Here is a 10868-nt window from a genome sequence, read left to right on the forward strand (position 1 = left end):
CTCTTATTAAAAAGCACCAGTTGGAGAGCACCACTGTCATTTGCATGCATTGCTATTAATTTACATTGAGTATGACTATGACTGGATCTCTTTTACCATGAATTACAATGTCTAGTCAGTCCTTGATCTTCAGGGGTGCTCTGCATTTATGTTTTGCGGTCTCAGAAAGGGCTAGCGAGATACCATCTTATTATATCATATTATGATTGTTTTGAGAAAGTGTTTGTGACAGCCTGGTTTTTGCCCTCTCTTCTTTGCCTGATTTTCAGTTGGTTTGAATTTGGAATTTGGAGTTTTGAATCTTTTCATTTGGACTTAACCACTTAGGTACCCCTTGGCTTTCACCCAAGTGCCACATTTCTCCCTCTAACCATCATTCCCTCTCTGGTTCATCCCAAAATAATATTTGGAATATTTTTCTTTAATGAAAAATATTCATTTCCCCCTCATAAACCCTAGCTAGCCCAATGTGCTCCAAAGCAACCCCAATTTTTCTTGCCCATAAAATTCTGAGAAAATTCCCAATTATTGTTTGAACCCTAGGGCACCTTTCTGAGCAAAAATATTTCATCACTTTTTGGAATATTTTGGCTACAGAAAATATTTTCTGCTCTGGACAGAAATGGTAGTTTCTACAACAACTACCATTTTACTTGCTCCATTGTAGCTGATTTTTCTTGTGCATCATCACCTTAGTAGATGATTGCTAGCCTCCAAAGCCCAGCCCTCAACTCCCAGTAGTATGACCACAGTAAGCTCTCAAAGTTATTGTCCAGAAACTTACCAGGAGTATAAAATCATTTCTACTGCACCTGAAACCAAATCCAAGTGTGGTAACCTTCAAAACTACCACGAACAACACGCCATACATGAAGTTTGGGCTTAGGTCGGCTTGAGGTCATAGTTGACGCAGTGACCGCATTCGTCCAGGCATGCTGGCATGCAACCGACGCGCTCTGAGTGCCGCCGAGCGCTCTGTTACGCACGTGCTCGCTGCCCCGCCTGCGTGAGCATGCCAAACAACGCCACCATCATGGTCTCTACCCCCTTAACTCCCCCTGGCACTCGCTGACACCGGAGCTCGCCGCAACAAGCACGGGCACGGTCCGACCAACACAACAGTGCGGTGCCCTGTGCTCGTCGCCTTCCTCTCGCCCCTGTGCTTGTCCCTGTTCGCCAACAGTCCCCGTGTGAGATGTGTCTTCTTCTCCCCCTCTCACTGACGTTGTTCGTCGCCGGGCACGTAAAAAGCCGCAGCCGGTCGGGTAGGCCGCGGGCCGCCGTCCCTGAGCTCGAGCTCGCTGGTGATCCCCTCATGTCGTCTCCGCAGCTCCAGCCCCTCCCAGGCCAAGGCAACCCTTCCAGGGCCTTCGCAACTCTCCGGTGGTGCCGTTCCGCCTGGTTGGAGCCCATGGAGTTGCCTCCGTTCGCCGTCGTCTTCGTCTCCAGCGACCTCCGCTCTCTGCCTCCGCTGGAGAGGTTGATTCCGGTGCCGTCAGGCCACCCCTAGCTACTCTACAGGTACAGGCAGGTGCGCCTCCGTCTCCTCTCTCGATCCCCCCCCTCTCGTTTTGGCCAAGGAGCCCGCATCGCCGGCGTGCGCTCCAACGAAGCCATGCCATCCTCTGTTTCCCCCCCTCTCTCCCCCTCACCTGACTAGCGGGGCCCGCTAGTCAGCCACTCAGTATGCGCGTGAAGCGGTATGAGTGGCGGCGCCCCGAGGCTTTTACGCCTTCGATGTCACCCCCCAGTCTATTTATTTAAATTCAAATTTTAATTTTATCCAGAGAACTTCAAACAGCCAAAACTCCTTAACCATAAGTCCAAATGAATTGATTCTTTTTTGCATTGTGTTCTTTGTTCAAAAATCTAGCAGCTCACCAAAGAAGGGATTTTTCCATGCTGTCTAGATTTTCTGTTGAATTTCAGAAGGTTTCTTGATATTTTCTTCTTGTGTTTAAATTTATTTTTAGAAGGTGAGGCTTGTCTTGAGGATCACCAAGAGGCTTGTGAACCTCATCTGCACTAAGGCAAGCCACAACAACATTTTCATGGTACCATTTCAATATTTGTGATTTTTTGCTTGCAAATGATTTATTCCATGCATTTTAAATCATTATTATGTTAATTATATTCTCTTAATTGTTTGTTTTGGTTAATATGCTTGAGTTACAGAAAGTTTGAAGTAGTTTAGTTGGTAAAAAAACTAGGATATGTTTGTGGGTGATTAAAGAATAATGTGGTTGTGGATATAAATAATTAGTGGAGTTATTTTCTTGCATGAGAAAAATGATAAATTTGCTAGAAAGATTCTATGTTAAAGTGAGGATTAATCTTAACCAGAGAAGTGTCATGAGTGTTGATGCTTAGTGCGGATATAGTTGACTCAGTCATTTCCGTTGGTATGTGAAGCATATGTTAGTGTTGTATGTCATGGCATTATGACACCGGTTATTTTCACGTTAAGTTGAACCTGATAATAACTCAACTTGAATATATTGTTGACTGGGTCATGGTGCCGCTGAATCGAGTTTTTCCCAGTGCAACCACATTTGCCGGTATGGGACGGCCTTTATTCGTTCCGTTGTCATGCCTCTGGTCGGTGCCTCCAACTAGGGAAGGTTATGGGCGTGCGGTACCCTGGCCCGGTAAGCAGACATAACCTTGTGTGCCCATTGTTGAGTTTATGGTACCGGGTCCTCGAGTGGGATCATTTATGTTTTGGCCACTATGGTGATTGTTGTGTCTTTGGTAGACACGGGGCCACCTAGGACTAGCCTAGTGGGGAGTGAGTCGGAGTGGCCGGGATTGTGTCATGGCAATGGAGGGGTTTCGTCGGAATGTCGTTGGTCCACCCGAATGGGAGTGCGAGGCCATGGGTTCAGTGGTGTGGGTACAGTGCGCTACCTCTATAGAGTGTATTAATCTATCAATAGCCGAGTCCACGGTTACAGACACGCTCAAAAGTAGGTCACACCATGGGTCAACGTTAAATAAATCTTGCACACTAAGTTATGAACTTTGCACTGTTGATGATGGCGGGAAGGCCATCGTGTTGTTTAGACCAAGAGTTGGTCATGGTTGTGATCGCTGGAAGGATCACGGTTTAAGACCAAATATTGGTCGTTGTTGTGATCGCCGGAATGATCACGAGATGTCTCTGGAGAGTACCTTGCGGTTGGTACGTTTGTGATCTAAGAGCGATCACGGTTGGTAAGCTAGTCCGAGGGACTTATATCACAAGAGTATGATCACAGCATGTGGGATATATTGTTGCATTAATATGAAATGGTTAATTATCATGATATTGTTTGTCATTATGTTTAGGCTTGTTGTGAGCTTGCAAGTACATTCAATGTACTCACTTGGCGTGTCACGCCAGATTTCAGGAAGGTCTTGTTGGAAAGGAGTTCTATCCAAGTCTAGATCGTGTCCACGTCGGCGTCCCTGTGCTATGGAGTTCCGCTACGACGTTGTTCCGCTGCTGCGTGGTCGTGATGATTGAGGCCCCTTTATGTTCACTAAATAATCTACATATTGTTCAGCCGCACCGAGTGTGCCACTTGGTCTCGCCGCCTATTGTAATGTAAACTTTGATCCGCTAGCATCAATAAAGCGGCTGTTTTTCTGTACCAAGTTGTTATGTGTTGCCAGAAGACATGGTCTCTGGGCTGGCAATGCATGGTAAACCGGTTGCCCTGAGCCGGGGTGCCACAATACTTGGAATCAGAGCCGTGCTGACTGTAGGCCATGCTAGATTACGACTTGTTAACTAGATGATAGATACGAGTTTAGTGAGTGCCGGTAGCATTTGTAGCTGGTTGTTGCATTGCATGCACTTGTTTTATGTTTATGCTAACCTGCTAATGGTTGTGAGTGTAGACGGCTCCGGTGCCGTATCCGTGCCAGTTGCAGCTGATGTCGTACACGTCGCCGCATGTCCTTCGTAATGTGTGGCATCGGTTGTACCCCCTCGGTGACGACCCAGCCTATCGTGTGTACCGGGAGCGTCTAGCTGACTCAGTGTATGAGTATCACGCGGTGGTTACTCTTCGCACCAGTTCCGATTCCAGCACTTACACTCGTACCTCTCGGAGGGGTTACGCTTCTACCGCTTCTCAGGCTGTCCAGTTTGCTGCATTCGAGGTCCTTGTTGAGCTTCCTTACAATGAGGTCCGGATGCAGAACCACCCAGGTTTCTACTAATATCCTTCTCTGCACGACAATGGTCGTGTTCGTTTCCCTATCATTGATCCGGAGTCTGATAGTGTTGCTAGCCACCTTTCTCGTTATATCATTGCTATCTATCTTATGATCCACGAGCTGGCTCGAGAGCTGACTCGTGCTCGTACTGCTTTAGCCTCTACTAGATCTGTCACTGCTCTAGCATTTGTGGGATTTACTCCTTATATTCCAGCCAGTTCTAGTTCCCCTATTTCACCGGTGACTCCTCTGAGTAGCTCGGGCACCGCGACCGTGAGTCCTCTCAGTGCTCCTGCTGAGTGGGTTTCACTTCTCGCTACTCCTGTAGCCCCGATGCTCTACACCTGTCCCGGAGGGAGAGCCCTCGAGGCAACATCTTCGTGTTACCTTTAACCCGGAGGTCTCAGTTAACCATGTCAGTTCAGGATCCGAGTCCACTTCAAGAGAGGACCCCGCAGCACCAGCAGAGCAGTAGAGCTTATGAGTATTCACAGTCGTCAGTATGGTGTACGCAGGTAGTTGTATGAGTCATGAGATTCCGTTTCATGTATGAGAGTAGTTGAACCTGGCATGTTGTTTATATTTCATGTATGAGTCTATGTATAATTATGTTGGAACTCTATTTTATTCGCCACATTTCCTTCGTCTTTTCGGCTTTTCTCGGGCTTTTGTTGCTGGCTTTCCCCAATTTATTTTGAATCTTTCTCATCTCGGTTGCGTTGTATTGGGAAAAATCACAATAGGATGACGTGGGGAGGAAGTAGTAGCAACATTCGCGAGGGTTCTCCTATTCGTCGTTCCGCATGACATGCAGGACACTCCCTCGAGCCGTACGTTCCACCACCGCCTCCACCGCCAAATCTGCCCTCCATCGAGCAAATTATGCGTATGTTTGAGGAAAGACGGAATAATGATCTAAATGAAATATTAAGAAGTGTTCAAGCTATGGTTGGACAGAATGGAAATCAGAACGGCCATCATTCCAAGCTGTCAGATTTTCAAAGGACCAAGCCTCCCAGTTTCAGTCAGGTTATTGACCCCTTGGATGCAGACGATTGGTTGCGAACTATTGAGAATAAACTTGAGATTGCTCGTACTGAAGAAGGAGATAAGGTTCCATTTGCAAATCATTATCTTGAAGGCACTGCTGCCATATGGTGGGAAAATGCAAAAGCCATGTGGCCGGCTGATGACAAAATCACCTGGTCAAAATTCAAGGAACAATTCTGGAAATATCATATACCTACTGGAATTATGAAGACTAAGCAGCGTGAATTTCTTGCACTCCTCCAAGGAAATCAGTCGGTGGGTGAATATTTGCAAAAATTCAATCATTTGTCACGTTACTCCCTATATGACGTGGCCACTGAAGAAAGAAAGATTGACAGATTTCTTGGTGGGTTAAACCCGCAACTCCGGTGCACTCTCAGTATGTTTGATTTCCCAGATTTCCAAACTCTGGTGAACAAGGCTTTCATTGCTGAAAGGGAGCACAAGCTTGTATCGAAAAATAAGCCTGCTAATAACGATCACAAGCACAAGTTTGAGCCAAGAAAGGAAGGGCAACCAGTGCAAAAAGCTCATACATGGCAGCAGACTCAGGTGGAATACAAGCCCAATTGGCAACAAAATGTTAACAAGACCACCACTCAAGTCAAGAATGTCGTGACTAACCCAGTGCATGAGGAGCATCAGCGCAACAATTCTTGCTTCAGTTGTGGGTGAACCGGACATTATGCCAGACAGTGTCCCAAGAACAGCAAGGCGAATGCTATATTCAGGCCACAAGTCAATTTTATGGAGTCATGCCCGAACCAGCAAACCATCACTGGGCACGTTCATCACCTCTCCACCGATGACGCCCAAGAGAACCCCGAAGTCGTAATTGGTATGTTTTCTGTTAATAACATACCTGCAGTGATTTTATTTGACACTGGGGCTTCCCACTCTTTTATTTCTCGGAGTTTTGTTGCCCAAAACAAATTTCCTTGTTCGCTTTTGGGCAAGAATATGCTAGTACAAACCCCGGGATCCTTAATCAGGAGCAACCTGGTCTGCCGTAATCTGGAAGTCAATATCAATGGAGTCTGTTTTACAACTTCTTTGATAATTATTGAGTCTGCTAAGTTGGATGTTATCTTGGATATGAATTGGCTGACTCAGTATCAAGTATGCATAAATTGTGCTACCCGAGAAGTCACTTTGACCATTCAGGAAGGGCAGACTACAAAATTATATGCTCGTAGAAGCATACCCAAGAAAGAAATGGTCTTCACTGTTGTGGCTAAATTGGAATAAGTTCCTGTGGTCAGTGAGTTTCCTGATGTATTTCCAGAAGAACTGCCAGGCATGCCACCAGATCGAGAGCTTGAGTTTGCAATAGATCTTGTGCCTGGAACCGCACCGTTACACAAGAAGTATTACTGGATACCCTCATCAGAATTAGTGGAGCTAAAGGAACAACTTGATGAAATGCTCCAGAAAGGATAGGTTCGTCCCAGTTCTTCACCATGGGGATCACCTGCTATGTTCGTGGACAAAAAGGATGGCAGTCTCCGCATGTGTGTGGATTATCGTCAGCTGAATGATGTCATAAACAAAAATAAATATCCGTTGCCAAGGATTGATGACTTGTTTGATCAACTCAGTGGAGCCAAAGTATTCTCCAAGATTGATTTACGGACTAGATACCATCAGCTCAAGATTAAAAAGGAGGATATTCCTAAGACCGCATTCACCACTCGATACGGTCTTTATGAATATACAATTATGTCTTTTGGTCTCACCAATGCCCCTCCCTTCTTCATGCATATGATGAACAAAGTATTCATGGACTTCCTCAATAAGTTCGTGGTAGTCTTCATCGATGACATACTTATTTACTCAAGAAGTGAAGAAGAGCACAAAGAACACCTCCGAGCCGTGTTGCAACGACTCCGCGAACATCAGCTATACGCCAAATTCAGTAAATGCAAATTTTGGCTTAAGCAAGTTGGATTCCTTGGACATGTGCTATCCGCCGAAGGTGTAGCCGTGGACCCAACGAAGTAAAGGATGTGCTCGATTGGTTGTCGCCCACAACAGTATCTCAGATCCGGAGTTTTCTTGGATTAGCCGGATATTACCGTCATGTCATTGAAGGATTTTCCAAGATTGCTAAACCCATGACGGAGCTGCTAAAAAGGATAAGAAGTTTGAATGGACTGAGGAGTGTGAATAAAGTTTCAGTGAGTTAAAGATACGGCTGGCAACTGCACCTGTATTAACTCTTCCAGATATCTACCGCAGTTTTGATGTGTACTGTGACACCTCCAAACAAGGACTTGGATGCGTACTTATGCAAGACGACAAGGTAGTAGCCTATGCATCGCGACAACTATGACCCCACAAGGGAAATTATCCTACTCATGATTTGGAATTGGCCATGGTGGTTCATGCTCTAAAAATTTGGAGACACTATCTCATCGGGAAGAGGTGCCAAATTTTTACCGATCACAAAAGTCTCAAGTATATATTTACTCAGCCAGATTTAAATCTCCGTCAACGAAGATGGCTTGAGTTAGTCAAGGATTATGACCTTGGAATAAATTACCAGCCAGCTAAGGCGAACGTGGTTGCCGATGCACTCACTCGAAAGCCTGTCAGCCTAAATGTCATATTTGGAATCCTTGCCTCCCGAACTTCAAGAGGGGATTGATCAGCTCAACCTGGTTATAGTTGATGCTGGTCTTGCTAATATTTTGGAAGTTACCCCAACAGTTGAGGAAGAGATCCGCAAGGCCCAGCCAGATGACACCGATCTGCAGAAACGTGCCAAGAATATGGTAGCAGGGCAAACTTCAGATTTCTCGAAGGATCAATTCGGTACCCTCTGATTCCGTGTAAGGATTTGTGTACCCGATCAAGCGGATTTAAAGCAGAAAATCCTGTCAGAAGCACACGAATCATCGTATTCTATTCACCCTGGAGGTACAAAAATATATGAAGACCTTCGACAAATATTATGGTGGGATGGAATGAAGAAAGACATTGCCTATTTTGTGGCTTGTTGCGACATATGCAACAAAGTGAAGGCAGAGCATCAGAAGCCAGCCGGACTTCTCCAACCGCTACCAGGGTCGCAATGGAAACGGGATGATGTCTACATGGATTTCATCATAGGGCTGCCTAAGACTCATTGAGGCAATGATGCAGTCTAGGTCATAGTGGACACCTTAACCAAGGTTGCCCACTTTATCCCAATCAGAACCACATATCGAGTAGATGAACTTGCACAACTATATGTATCCAGAATAGTCAGTCTGCATGGAGTACCCCGAACCATCACTTCTGACCGAGGTTCACTTTTTACCTCCACTTTTTGGTCCCGTCTCCATCAAGCCTTGGGGACAGCACCGAAATATAGCACCGCTTATCATCCTCAGACAGATGGACAAACCGAGCGGGTAAACCAAATACTCAAGGATAAGCTGCGAGCCTATGGTTTGGCCCAAGGACCTAAATGGGAAGACTGTCTGCCATATGCCGAGTTCTCTTACAACAATAGCTTCCAGACCAGCTTAAAGATGTCACCATATGAGGCTTTATATGGCCGTAAGTGCCGCACTCCTTTAAATTGGTCCCAAGCTGGAGATAGCCATATTTTTGGAACGGATCTCATGATGGAAGCTGAGAAACAAGTTAAGGAAATCAGAGACAAATTGCAATTGGCCAAATCTCGACCAAAGAGTTATTATGATGCAAAGCACCGATAGATTAGTTTTGAACCCGGAGAACACGTATACCTCCGAGTCATGCCTATGAAAGGAGTCAAGAGATTTCAGACTCGTGGAAAGTTGGCACCCAGATTTATTGGTCCATTTCCCGTTATGTCACGAGTGGGTACTGTTGCATATCAGTTGGAACTACCCCCTGAATTGTCGGACGTGCACAACGTGTTTCATATTTCACAGCTGAGGCGATGCATATCGCCGCCTGAGAAAAAGACTGCTATGACTGAAATAGAGCTGGCAAATGATTTAACATATGCAGAGAGACCAGTTAGAATTTTGGATCAGATGGAAAGAGTCACTCGTAGCAAGGCAAGGAAGTTCTACAAAGTCCAGTGGAGCATCACACAGAGTCAGAATCAACATGGGAACAGGAAGAATTTCTAAAGACACATTATCTAGAATGGTTTTCCCAAGCAACCGAATCTCGAGGACGAGATACATTCTAAGTGGGGGAGGTTTGTGACAGCCTGGTTTTTGCCCTCTCTTCTTTGCCTGATTTTTAGTTGGTTTGAATTTGGAATTTGGAGTTTTTAATCTTTTCATTTGGACTTAACCACTTGGGTACACCTTGGCTTTCACCCAAGTACCTCATTTCTCCATCTAACCATCATTCCCTCTCTGGTTCATCCCAAAATAATATTTGGAATATTTTTCTTTAATGAAAAATATTCATTTCCCCCTCATAAACCATAGCTAGCCCAATGTGCTCCAAAGCAACCCCAATTTTTCTTGCCCATAAAATTCTTAGGAACTTCCCAATTATTCTTTGAACCCTAGGGCACCTTTCTGAGCAAAAATATTTCATCACTTTTTGGAATATTTTGGCTACAGAAAATATTTTTTGCTCTGGACAGAAATGGTAGTTTCTACAACAACTACCATTTTACTTGCTCCATAGTAGCTGATTTTTCTTTTGCATCATCACCTTAGTAGATGATTGCTAGCCTCCAAAGCCCAGCCCTCAACTCCCAGTAGTATGACCACAATAAGCTCTCAAATTTATTGTCCAGAAACTTACCAGGAGTATAAAATCATTTCTACTGCACCCGAAAACAAATCCAAGCGTGGTAACCTTCAAAACTACCACGAACAACACGCCATACATGAAGTTTGGGCTTAGGTCGGCCTGAGGTCATAGTTGACGTAGTGACCGCATTCGGCCAGGCCTGCTGGCATGCAACCGACGCGCTCTGAATGCCGCCGAGCGCTCTGTTGCGTGCGTGCTCGCTGTCCCGCCTGCGTGAGCATGCCAAACCGCGCCACCATCATGGTCTCTACCCCCTTAACTCCCCCTGGCACTCGCTGACACCGGATCTCACCGCAGCAAGCACGGGCACGGTCCGACCAACACAACAGTGTGGTGCACATTGCTCGTCGCCTTCCTCTTGCCCCTGTGCTTGTCCCTGTTCGCCAACAGTCCCCGCATGAGCTGCGTCTTCTTCTCCCCCTCTCACTGACACCGTTCGTTGCCGGGCGCCGTGGTTAGGTGTCCACCGGCGGAGCCAGAACCCTCCTCGATGCTCGGCCATAAATAGCGCCCTCCCCAGCCTCCTCGAGCACCATCCAGCATTCCCACACACTCCACAAGCACGTAGAAAGCCGTAGGCCGGCCGGGCAGGCCGCGGGCCGCCGTCCCCGAGGTCGAGGTCACCGGCGATCACCTCGGGTCGTCTCCACAGCTCCAGCCCCTCCCAGGCCAGGGCAACCCTTCCAGGGCCTCCGCCACTCTCCGGTGGTGCCGTTCCGCCTGGTTGGAGCCCCTGGAGTCGCCTCCGTTCGCCATTGTCTTTGTCTTCGGGAACCTCCGCTCTCTGCCTCAGTTGGAGAGGCTGATTCCGGCGCTGTCCGACCACCCCTAGCTACTCTATGGGTACGGGCAGGTGAGCCTCTGTC

Source organism: Triticum dicoccoides, chromosome 5B (assembly GCF_002162155.2).
Source record: "Triticum dicoccoides isolate Atlit2015 ecotype Zavitan chromosome 5B, WEW_v2.0, whole genome shotgun sequence".
Lineage (NCBI taxonomy): Eukaryota > Viridiplantae > Streptophyta > Magnoliopsida > Poales > Poaceae > Triticum > Triticum dicoccoides.